General features: G+C 39.9%; 1 protein-coding gene and 1 pseudogene across 1 annotated transcript in view; one reads left to right on the top strand and one right to left on the bottom strand.

The window, feature by feature from the left end:
- EFHC2 (EF-hand domain containing 2) overlaps positions 1-13296 on the bottom strand; it is a 193733-nt gene that overhangs the window by 119578 nt on the left and 60859 nt on the right.
- LOC137217163 (putative deoxyribonuclease TATDN2 pseudogene) lies at positions 2037-4065 on the top strand (annotated as a pseudogene).

The raw sequence follows: 13296 nt of genomic DNA, 5'->3' as shown, positions 1-13296 counted from the left end.
GCTTCAGTTATTAAAACAGTGCAAAACCAGAGTAATGAGAGACACACTAGTGTGTGGAAAAGAATAGATAGTCTGGAAATACGCTCTATTACATATAGGAATTTAACACATGATGAAAGAGGAATCATGTCAGCAAGTGAAAAAAGTACTAACTTGGAAAACCATCAATGTATATCTCCACCTAAAATAAATTATAACCCAAAATAAATACCAGATGGATTATCAGCTTAAATATAACAAATCAATCCCTTTTAGCCTCCAAAAAAAATTATATATGTGGCAAAGCCCTGAAAGGGAGGATGACCATTCCAGATTTAAGAGAAAAAGACAAAATTATGAAAGAAAATATTAAAATTTAACTACAAAAACAAGTTATAACTTCAATAGGCTAAAATATAAATTAAAAACAAGCAACATACAAATAAGAAATTTAGAACATATGACAAAAGCTTAATTTATAAAAAAAATTTTAATTAATTCTTAAAGGATCTTAAGAAAGAAATAAAAACAGAACTTAAAATGCAGGAGAGGTTCAATTTAAAAAAGGAAAATATTCACTCTAAAAAAGTATCAGGTAAGTACAAATTAAAATAACAGTGAGGTGCCGGTTTTGTTTGTTTCTCCTATTAAATGAGCCTGGTAGGGTTATTCATTACCCATGGTATTTTAAATTATTGCAGTTCTTCTGAGGTAGTGTGATGCTCTGAAGAGCCATTTTAAAATTCCTATACTTCTTCTCAGGAACTCCATTTCCGGGCACGCAGCCCAAAGAAACAAACCAAAATATGGAGAAACATATGTGCAAAGATGTTCTTTGCAGCATTTTTTTTATTACACAAAAAAATTAGAGTGGGATAAATTAAAGATCTAACAAGAAAGGAAGGATCTGGTGAATTATGGCACATGTATGTATTCTATGGCATATTATGAAGGCAGTAGTATGATGTTTTTTAAAACGATGCAGCAATAAGAGAAATGCTTAGGATATGCACAAATGTTGAGTGAAAAAAAACCACAGGACTGAAAATGGTAACATACTACAACTATGTTTTCAAAACCATGTATATTTAAACTATGCTTTATAAACCATAATTATGCTTTTCAAAAACACTGGTGGGAGGGGTGGGAGGAAAGTAACAAAAAGCAAGCAATGGCGGCAACTGCAGTGACGGGCTGGCTGCGACGCACACGAGGGGCGGGGGGCAGTGACAAAAAGCAAGCAATGGCGGCAACTCCAGTGGCGCGCTGGCTACGACGCACATGAGGCAGGGGCGGACGGGTGTGAGGGACAGCTGTGGAGAGGAGGGAACAGACCTGAGGTAGAAGAATGGGGGGGCACCCTGTGTGGCAGGAGTACTTCCGGTGGCCAGGGCAGGTGGGTGGAAGGAGCTGTGCCCTCCCCCCACCTCCTCCAGCGCTGGGTTCAGCCCCGCCCTCCTGTACTCCCTCAGCAGCCTGGACCTCTAGGCCACCAGCCCAGCTCAGGGGCCCCTGTGTGGGGTCCCTAAATTACCTTGCAGCCTTTTCGAGGGCTCTGACATCTCACAAGGGCCTTGTATTCCAAACCAAATAGAAAAGCTTTCTAATCCCAGAAGTGCTTTGATGTCCCGTAAGTGCCTTGACGCCCCGGAAGTAACTGTGTAAAAAAAAAAAAAAAAAAACTCGCTGCCATTTTTCTCGGGAGCTCGCTGAGGGCTTGGGCGCCGAGCCAAGCCTTCAGGCGATCCTGGATCTTTGTGACTTTTCCGAATAGTTTTGAGATCACAAACTCAGTAGAAGGACTTTGACATCTCTGGAACACGGAGAACTGTGATGGGCCAGTGAAAGAAAGGAGTAAGTGCCCTAAGCCGCGGGGGTGGGAGCGGCGCAAGGTAAAGGACCACAAGGAGCCCCCAGCAAACGCGGATGCCTCTGGGGGCCCAGTGACGTGGCGTCCTCCAGCCAGCCAGCTTAGGGCTGTGCATTACGTCCAGGGGAGCCTAGCCGCCCGGGTGCCTGAAAGCTCAGAAGGAGGTCCTTGTGGCCTTCAAGCCGAGGTTTCCTGGGGTTCATCCTGTCAGGGAAATTCCACCTCCTCATCTTACTTCTCTTTATACTCTTCCCATTCCTCAGGTTCGCGTGTGGGTGGAGCAGCCTCCAAAGACTGCCTGATTCGGAGCACTCCGGGTTCCTCTCGTGCGTGGAATCGCCTCAGCGCCATCCCCTTTGTGCTTTGCCAGCCCCGTTCTAGAAGAAATGGCTTCTTCAAAAGATGTCCACAACCTTACGGGGAATTCCAAACATAGTTTCTATAGCTCCATAAACCCTGAATTTGCAGCCATAGCTGAGGGTCAGAATAATGCGACTGAGGAAGCAGACGAGGGCCAGAGAAGCTGGGGTAGACAGCAAGACCAAAGCTCTTCAATGATATATGTGAAGGCGATCCGGGGCATGCTGGGAACATTGATGTTAGAAGGAGACGCTGCCACTAATACAAATTGGAGCCCAAGACAGCAGCCCAGCTCTGGAGGAAGATCAGCCACAGATGTCCCCTTCTCTGCTCCTCAAAGAATAGTGTCTGCCTCAGAGGTCAGAGAGAAGATAGACACAAGCGACTTCTGTGACAGGAGAATGATGGTACATCGTGAGAAGCCACTTGGTGACCCAAGGGCACTCATTTTTGAAGGCAGCTCTCCAGCCCTAAAATTTCTAGACAGACGTGACTGTCATTCACAAATCCAGAAGCATCAAGATAAGAGTATTGTAATTGAGCACCCTTCTTCAGGAGGTGGCTGGTCTGACGTGGATGAGAGTTCTGCCTTCAGATCCCCTCAGGAGGAGCCAGTCTCACTCAGTGCCGCAAGAATTTCAAGGCCTCCATCCTTCACAGCTGAGCCTGTCACCTACTGGCCTAATTTGTATAGTGGTCCTTGGCATGACTCTGCCAGCTACTGGCCCAGTAGTCCCAAGCCTCCTTGCCTTCTCTCCATGGGTGGCAGCAGCAGCAGCAACACATCCCAGGCTGGGAAGAGCAGCCAGAGTTTCTTGAGTGGTTATACCTTCAATTTTCCAGTGTACTCCCCAACCTGGTCCAGAGAACTTAAGTCATCAGAAGAAGATCAGTCTCCAAATTCTCATTCATTTCATTTCTCCAGAAGTTCAGAAGCCAGGATGAAGGAGAGGAGACACCATCTCCAAGAGGAGACACCATCACGTTCTCGGGGAGGACATGCATCTCATTCCCTGCCAAGGAGCCACTGGAAAAAAAGCCTACAGGCGGGTTTCATTGATACCCATTGTCACCTGGACATGCTCTATTCCAGGTTGTCTTTCACAGGGACGTTTAACAAGTTCAGAAAAATATATAGCAGCTCCTTCCCTAAGGAATTTCATGGCTGCATCTCTGATTTCTGTGATCCTCGCACACTGAAGGATGGTATATGGGTGGAGCTGTTGAAAGAGGATCTGGTCTGGGGGGCCTTTGGCTGTCACCCCCATTTTGCACGTTACTACCGTATGAGTCACGAAACAGATATTGTGCAAGCCTTACGGCACCCCAAGGCTGTAGCATATGGAGAAATTGGCTTGGATTACTCCCATAAGTGCAGCACACCTGTCCCACAGCAGCAAAAGATATTTGAGAGACAGCTGCAGCTGGCCATCACTTTAAACAAGCCCGTGCTGATCCACTGCCGAGAAGCTGAGAAAGATCTGAGGGACATCCTGAAAAAAATTATGCCCTCTGACTACAAGATCCATTGGCATTGCTTCATTGGCAGTTACGCAGTCATCGAGCCCCTTCTGGACTACTTCCCCAACATGTCTGTGGGCTTCACTGGAGTCCTGACTTACCCTTCTGCCTGGGAGGTCCACGATGCTGTGAGAAAGATCCCACTGGAGAGAATCGTCGTGGAAACCGATGCTCCCTACTTCATCCCTCGTGGGGTTCCCAAAAACCTTTGCCCACTTGCCCACCCAGGCCTGGCCCTGCATACGGTTCAAGAGATTGCCAGAATCAAAGGTCAGCCACTCTCCCACACCTTGGCCACCTTACGAGAGAACACTAGTCGCCTCTACAATATTTAAGCAGAGAGGGCACAGTCAGGAGTCTTCCAGAAAAGGGAGACCAGCAGGCTGACAACATAGACTTGGTTTGAACTCTGCCTGTGTCCCAGGTCAAGGATGTGTTTGGCAAGCCCATTGGAACAGAAGAAACCAGGACAGGATGTTCTCCACAAAACTTCTTCATAAGACTTCTGCTTCCGGCTGGTAGGGTGGGGTGCAGTGGGATGGGAGGAAGACTAAGGGGAACTGCCCTTGATGTTATTAGGGGTTTCCTTCCAGCCCAGTTGTGCCAGGGTAGTCAGTAGAGAAGAAAGAGTTCCATAAGGTTCTGGTTTGCTAATCCAAATCCCTGTTCTCTGCAGCCTGTGTTTCTGAGCAGTTGGTGACTAAAGTCACCCACCTACTTGTCTTTAAAAAAAAAACAAAGCAAGGAATGTTGAATTTTAGAAGTGAGCTAGGTGATTTGTTCCGTTTATTCCCAAAATGTATTTGTTATTATAGGAATTCTATAGTCCATATGGGTTGTTGTTAAATTTGTAAATTCAGTGACTGTTCAACTTGCAATTTCTTATTTCTAAAGATAAACCAACAGTAGCATTTCATCTAAGAGGAAATCAATTTAGATAAAAATTAGTTAATAGTCATAATGTGCCAGGGAGGGCTGTGGGGGACCTTAGAATTGATGGGAGCCAAATCGGTTGAATTTTACAACCACTGAGGAGATGAGTTTTGAATCTGAACTGAACTCCCTCCCCACACTTGGATAATTCCAAAGCTCTTCAGATAACTAGCATACTAGTAATAGCAACTCTTCATTCAAATTGCTCTGGTTCTTAACAAGGCCCAAATGTATATCATTTAGAAATACCATTCTCCACAAGGGCAGAAACAGAGAAGAGCTTCAGCTGCCCATTTGGCAAACAGCCTTCCTCCTTGAGAAATTAAAATGAACCCACATTTTAAGGAAAACATTTGAGTTAGGAAATTTAGCTTTGCCATCCAAGGCACACACCTAAGTCTAGGAGTCCGATTACTGGATGAGAAATTCCATTTTTAAAATGGAAAATCTCTTTTACTCTTGAAAACTAAATCAATGAAAAGAGGCCCAGCATACTTCAGACTTCTCTAGTTTCCTTTGTGCCTATTTATGAGGATCCAGAAAAATCAGCTGGCTCCTCACCATCTGGTTCTCAGCTCAGAAGTCTCCTCCACAGAGAAGCCCTCCCTGACCACCAATCTGTAAGTGTTCACCTCACCTGGGAGGAAAAAAAATCCTGGACTTACTATTTTGATTTAATCCTAGCACTTAGCCCTGTCTGAGATTGTGTTGTTAATAGATATGTGTGTTCATTGGTTATCTTCCCCACTATATTGTAAGTTTCCAAGCTTGTTAGTCTCCTTCACACTGTACATACACCCGATGTTAGAAGAGTGCCTGGAACGGAGCAGGCACTCAGCAAAGATTTCTTGGATTAACATATGAATGAATAACTTCGTTAACACCTGGCAGTTAATGATAGTATTTGGGCGAGGTGGCAGATATTAGTAAGAGAATAGAGTAATAAGCAATCCTAGTTCTAGCATTCCTCTTTAATTTACAAGGCAAGGCAAGGTTGAAAGGCCACCTATATTCTGCCGGTAGATGTCATCCATAATAAAAGAAATAAATGAAAAAGATCAAGCTCTACCAGGAACTTGACAGTTCATATTTCCTATAAATAACACTGAGTATAGCATAGATTTCCCCTTTGTTGGGAATCCAGTCTTTTGAGAAGAAGAAAGCTGTAGCTGAAGTGCTTCACTTTCCTTAGTAGAACGAAAGAAGCTGATGCAGTGTTAAAGGTGCAACTTGATTATATTTTGCAAGACAGAAGACGTTCAAAAATTAAGCCAATGCTTTGAGTTAGGAAGGTTTTCTTCCATTTAATGTACACTTTAAATAGACATTGTTCACAGTGTGTCCCTCAACCCACTGGAGCCCTGAGCTTGTGATAAACAATTTTAGGGAAGAGGGTTCCATGGGCACACACTTTTGGTAAATAATGAGTTGTACAAAGTTCCTCAGATTTTTTTTTCATTTCACATTTCCTGTGATATGCTAATGTGAGCCACAAATACCCAAGAAGGTGTTTCTCAAAGTTACTTCTAGATTAATTTGATTAACTTGAGGTACAATTCAATGAGCTCAAGTTCTTTGGAAAAACGACCTTAGTTAACCTTGCTGTTGTGATGCCCTTATCACATTTTGTGCATATCTCCACTCATCACATTCCTTTCTCACAACATAAGATCTGTGGAGAACACAATGTTATTCATCTGATTCTAGCAAAGTGACATTACCAAGTGAGCATTTTAAAAATGGGTGTGAATGAACGGTTGCTTTTGTAAGCACACAATCAACAAGATAAACAGGATATACACATATTATAATTAAAGTAAGTTTCCTTTCCAAAAAAAAAATGATCTTCTTATATGGAGAAAATACTTTCCTTACCTGCTCCTCTCCCTCTACAATTTTGATGGCAAATGCACAGACCATACTCTGCAGTGTTTCTAACATGCAGGAGAGAACCTTGCCATAATTCAGCTTTATTTCTTTAGGAATGGGAGTGAGCAATATAGTCTTTTCTGAGTGTAGTACATCCAGAGTGGCCTAAGTCAAAACTCACAATCTTCCTTTACTTATTTCTTGAATACAGTAAAGAACACTTGTTTCATCTATTCATGTTACTAGTAAAAAACAAAAACAAGAAAAAAAACACAAAAAACAAGAACCAAAGAAACCACAAACAAAAAAAACCCACCAAAAAAACACAAAAAACCCACCAAAAAAACACAAAAAACCCACAAAAACGAACAAAAAAACAACTCGTGATCCAGATGTCCCTCCCTCCCTCCCACCCTCCCTATCCCACCCCTCTAGGCAGTCACAGAGCACGGAGCTGATCTCCCTGTGCTATGCGGGTTTGAGACTACCAAAGAGCACAAAGTGGGGGGAAAAGTCCACAACCCTACTACTTAGAGACAATCACTTCAACAACTGGAGTAGCTCTTTGGAGGTTTTCTCTAATATTTCCCTAGTTATTGGCCAATTCCAGTGTTGTACTCCTTGAGTCAACTTTGCTACTTAATATTTACTATAATATTCACTTCACTTTATAATTAGCATAAGCAGTGCATTTTATTTCCTATGAATTTGTGATTTAAATACATTATTTTGTGTATTTTTGTTTGCTTTCCTGAGTAAATAAGCTAGAAGTCTAGAAGTTTGTTAATTCTGTTGTTTTTAAGACTCAACTCCTTGACTTCTTGTTCAAATCTATTCTGTTTACTGATTTACAAAATTCTGCTTTTAAATTTATTAATTTTTTCCTTCAGTTCTCAGATGAAATTTTTTGTGTTATGCTTTTTCTAGTGCCTTAATTAAATGCTTGGTTTATTTTTAATTTGGGGGGGAAAGAACAAAGCATTCAATATTATAAATCTGCCTTACTTATAACTCTGCTGTATCTATAGGACTTTTTATTTTAATGAAGTTCATTTTCTCACTATAAAAATTAATACATATGCATTACAAAAATATGAAAATAGGAACAGAAAGAAGTGTAGGATATTTCTACTACCTAGAACCCACTGTTTTGTTAATGTCTTTCCTTAACATAATGGTGATTCTATGTCAAATTGTGTATACTTTTAAGAAATTCATATTTTCATTATGCCAAATTATATATACTTTAAAAAAATGATTATATTTTCATGCCCATACTCACTGAAGATTTATGTGCCACAAAATCCCGCCACCAATCTATATACAGTTTTCATGTTCTGGTGTATTTTTACTTTAAAAGTCTTTTTTCTTTTTTAATGTAGTTAAAAACACAAAGTATATATGTTTATTAAGCAGAGTTAAAAGAAGGAATATTTACAGGTCCTAGAGAAAGATGATATAAGAAGCCTTTTTCCCCATTGATTGAGAGAGATTTCAACTCTATTCATTGTTACTTTTAATTTGTAAAGAATTGTCAGTTCAAGTGTGAATAGCAAAAAATTAACATCTATTGGAACAACTCCCTTGAATGGCGAAAAATACTATATTTTTTCTTTTTATATCCCTATCTTGCATTTGTCATTTTATTATTATTTATTGTGCTTTTATCTTTCAATAAACATTTAAAATGTTTACACTGTTTTCAACTTTATTTATATTTTATAATTACTTATAAGTTTGTTTCCATTGCTCACCACTAACCCTTTTATTTCATGACTTCCCTCATGGTTGAACTGTTTAATTTGCTTTACAACTGGCTGGAGTACATGTTCAAGCAACTTTCTCAGGAAAAGTATGTGGACGGCATATTTGTGAGAAATCATATATCTGAGAACATCCTTCTGTGGCTTTCACTAATACCACCTTGGCTGAGTCTAGAATTTGTGGGTCACAAACATTTTCCCCTAAAAGTTATAGACATTGCTTCCCTGTCTTCTGGCATTTAAGACTGCAGAGAATTCTGATGTCAACTTCTCCTTCTTTGGGGGTTAAACTACTTTTTCTCTCAGGATGCTAGGTAATTAATTTGCTTTATCCTTGACATTAACATAAAAAACGCCAGACTATATCTAATTATTGGTCTCTTTTTTTGTTGTTTTCTCTGGTACACGGTAAGCATTTGATCTGTAGATCTGTGTGTTTTTATAGTCCAGAAAGTTGGTTTTGTTTTTATTGTTTTTTTATGGCATGCTTAACTGATTTGGTTGCTTTTAATCTAGCTTCTAATTCTTTCGGAACAATTGTCTATATATTATAAGAGCTCCATCCTCTGTCCAACCTTTCATTACCTATCTCAAGCTCTCATATCTGACCTTTTCCTCTGCATTCTGGGAGAATTTCTCAAGTTTGCCTTTTCCATTACTCATCTCATTTTCTCCAGTTTCTTTTTTTAAAAATTTTACTACATATAATGCTTTTTAGTTTCCTCACATTTCTTCCTCCTTCAGCAAGTTCCCTTTCCTTTTCACCTACAGTCTCATTCAACAATATTTTAAACGTATTCTCTTTTCTCCTTCTAGACTTCACTTCAGTTTGCTTTAAATGCTTACTTTGTTTTGTATACTTCTTTGCACTCAATAGAAAGCACAAAGCAAATCATTATCAAAAATATTCATTTTCCTATAGAAGGCATATTTTTAAAATAAATATTGTTTTTCCTCTGCCTCTTAAATACTATGTTCTCCTCCATTTACACCGCAGAGCCTTTTCAGAAACCTTCTGTTGGGTTTCTTTGTTCATTCTTGAACAAAGAGCAGTCTATCCAGGCTGATGTTTTTCTAAAAATAGGGTGGGCAGGTCTTCTTTCCTTCCTTCAGCGTCCATTCCAATGTTCTGATTCTTCCTCTCAGTGGGAAGCTGGTTGATAGAAATTCATATACATGAATGTTAAGGGAAGCAGGGACGGAATTGGGGCCATGGAGAGTCCCCTTAAGGAAAAACTTCAGATTTTTCCACACAAAAATTTTATAAATTGACCTGACCTCCACTCCGGGAACAGAGCGAATATAACCAGTCCTTCGTGTGCATTGCCTGTCGCATCAGAGAAACGCCCTAATGCAGGGCCTGCTTTTTCCCTCAGTGTGACTATTCCTGGGCCTCCTAGTGACACTCTTAATCCATCAATAGCTGTGAAAGTAAGCCAAGTGGAAGCCCCTACAGGTTGTCCTAAGCCCCCAACTCAATTCTTGTCACTTTCTTAGGAAGTGAAATTGCATGTTGGTTTTGGTATAATTCTTCAATATGATTTCATCTGCACTGTATCTAGTGGAAATTCTTCACAGTTTGCAACAAGAAGATGGACCTCCTCCCTGGCCTCCAACACTATTATGGTTTCTCCGTATTTAAAAATTTTGAAGTCATTTAACTGGGATTGTGAAGGTGGAGAGGTTCATCTAAACATCAGTGCCTAAGTTATAATCTCACTCCAAATTCTCATTTTTTCCTCACTTTTTTTTGATAAATTTATGTTCCTATGGATACTGTGTTTAAATAGGCATATCATTTTAGAAAATTCAAGTTATACAAATCTGAATCTCATTTAGCTTGTTGAACATAAGAGATGGTCAATAAAGGTAAATTCAATTTAAAAATGACAAAAAATACAAACTATAGAAAGATGATTTCCAGAAATTTTTCGTATTATAAAAATATTATCATCATGAATCCATTTATAATTTATGCTCCAATTTTCATGACTAAATCTAGGTGGGTTTAAGATGAAATGCACCTAACCTATATGGACAGTATAAGCATTCATCAAATTTATTTTTACTTGTCTGCTTCTTCTTAAGACCTGATTTTATGGTTTATAAAAGGGTAAAAAGATGTGACTAGAACGCTAGAATATTATTCTTGTAGCTGTATCACTAATTAACCACATAACTGGTGCAAACCACTTAAAGTCTTTGTTCCCTGGTTAACCTTTTAGCAAAAATTAGAAAATCAACACTTGCTCACCACAGGACAGTGCAGCACTATTTAAAGGATTAAGAAAATTATGTATATATAACAGCACTTTGGAGAGAAAATGAATGTATAAAAATACTGAATAATATATAAATCAGTGTAGGATGCAAAGCTAGAAGCTTAAAAATACTGTCAAAACCACATCTAAAATTGTCTTTTCACATCCTTATGGAATCTATTGGGCAAAGCAATTTAAAAACACTTGATATTACTAAGAGAAGAGGTTCAGACCCACTGCTTAAAAATAAGTCTTCCTGGAAAAATAATTAGGTTGAGAAGAAGGGGGTAACCCTATCCAACACAAATCCCATTGCTAATCATGGGGTTTCATAAACTGAATAGAGAAAAATGAATATTCAAATATTCAATATTAAAGATACAAAAGAAAAACAGCACCTACAATATAAAAGACAAATATTTGGTAAATATATATATATATATATAATTTACCAAGTATTTTATATATATTTTTTCAGAGGGAATAATAATGGGACCTGAGGCAAAAACACTCTTTCTTGCCATCATTTGGAGATATTATGTACTTTAAAAGGCTGGATTCCTCCCAAAAGAGTAAGAAGAAAGATGCTTAGATAAGATGCCTTTTATGTTCTCCTCCAATCGAAAGAATCTATTCTATACTTCTAATAATTACTCAATAAACTGGATTCCCCTGTACATTAGATTGTCCTACTGGTTTCAAAGTATGTCACTTACTTCCCACAAGTGCATCAACAGCTGAGATCACAAAATGGATACTTCATATGGAAAGGCTCCTGTATCAAAAGTAACATAGACCAACCCAGTTACAGAGCACCTGCTAAGTTCAAAGCTCTATGCGGAGTGTACAGCATTCAATAAAACAATCTCTCCAGCTACAAGGATTACACAGTCAAGTAAGGGAGATTAGACTGTATGCAAATAATTGCAAAACAGGGAATGGTACCACCAAATAATTATAATGCGCTGGAGATAAAGTCATTAGGAGAGACAAAATAATATTCTTACAAAGCCATTCATCGCTGAGCACCTGTGATGTGTCAGGCACTGTGCTAGGCTCTGAGAATTCAAAGATAAATGAAAATAGCCAACTCTGATTAAGTAGTTATAACGGGTCAGGCAATGTGTTAAGTTCTTTTACACTCTATCTCATTTACTCCTCACAACACAGCTCTAAAATAGGTAATATCGTGATCCTTGTTTTACAGAAGTCAAGGTTTAGGAAGTTAAATAATTTACCCAAGGTCTCGAGACAAGAGAATAGGACAGCTGGGGTTAGAACTCACACTGCCTAGCTTCAGAGGCCACCTTCAGAGGTTAAGCATTATGTCCTGAACTGCCACAAAATCCCCACCACACTCCAGCTCAGTGAAGGACACAGAGAAGAGTAACAGGGCGATTCTAACAGGGGTCTGAAAATGCTCCAGTAGGAGGGGGAAGTGCGAACCACCTGAGAGAGCATCAAGAAGAATGCATCACAGTGGAGGTGACAAGTGAAATGAGCCTTCAAGGCTGAGAGATGAAAGAAGAACTGCATGCGTGGACAGGTGGGTAAGGGCATTCTCTGTGGAGGGAACAGCATGTACAAAGTTACAAGAGCATGGTAGTATATGGTATGTGGGGTCCTGTGAGTCATTTTGTGTGGCTGAGGGCTGAGTGGGGAAGGGGTGGCAGAGGAGATGAGATGAGTAAGGTACAAGAGCCAAAAGACAGGTGGTCCCGAGGCCATGCAAAGCTAAGTCAAAGGATTCTAAATATTTTAGAAAGTTAACCCTGTAGCAGAGTGGGCAGTTGAAAGGGGAATCAGACTGAAGGCAGGGATGGCGCTGAAGAGGCTACTCTCTGGATGAAAGATAAGAAATAGGATAGCAGCAGTGGCCTTCAAAAGGAGACTGATGAAAGGGAGATTTCAGAGGGAAACAAGAGAGGACCGGGGTCAACTGATCAGTGACAGAGGGTAATGGTGGCTCTCTTACTTGTTTAAATATAAACAAAAATATATAATTTAGTGACTTAACATTTAGATGGAACTCAAATAATGAGCCAATGTGGACCAGGCCCAGCATGGTAATATAGTCCAAGAAAAGGCTGAGCAACCAACAGCAATTGAAAACTCTGTCTCACCTTAGCTCCCTGAAGAAACTCTAAAGGTGATCCAATTTATGCTCCACATCTCCACTTCTCACAAAAATGCCTTTCCTCTCTTTTTCAAGTCTTGTCAGTCTCACATTTCCTCACCATCAGCGCTAAGACATCTCTCTCCCTCTCTCTCTCCTCCCCCCAGCTCTTTCCAGCCCTTCTCCCTTTTCTGCATCCCCCAAAGCCTGAGAATCTTACTGAAAAACTCAGAAGAATCCTTAGAGGATGGAGCGGGGTGGCGGGGGAGTGGAATGAGCAAAGACAAATTTTTGTTCAGCAGGCAGGGTGTGGGGAAAAGGAGAAAGCTGGGAACACACATTAATAATATTATCCCCATTACATATCAGTAAGAACCAAAGCTTCAATTAATAAAGCTTACTGTAAAAGCCAACTAGACCAGAATTGAAAAACAGCTTTATTTTTGAAATTCAAACACAAATGTCAAAATAAATGCTCTGATAATCATCAGAGAAATGCAAACCAAAACCACAATGAGACATCACCTCATACCTGTCAGAATGGCTATCATCAAAAAAGTCTACAAATAACAAATGTTGGCGAGGATGCAGAGAAAGGGGAACCCTTGTACACTGCTGGTGGGA

This window comes from Pseudorca crassidens, chromosome X (genome assembly GCF_039906515.1).
Source record: "Pseudorca crassidens isolate mPseCra1 chromosome X, mPseCra1.hap1, whole genome shotgun sequence".
Taxonomy (NCBI): Eukaryota; Metazoa; Chordata; class Mammalia; order Artiodactyla; family Delphinidae; genus Pseudorca; species Pseudorca crassidens.
Note: the sequence above shows the minus strand (reverse complement) of the source record. Positions and strands in the feature narration are given on the sequence as shown.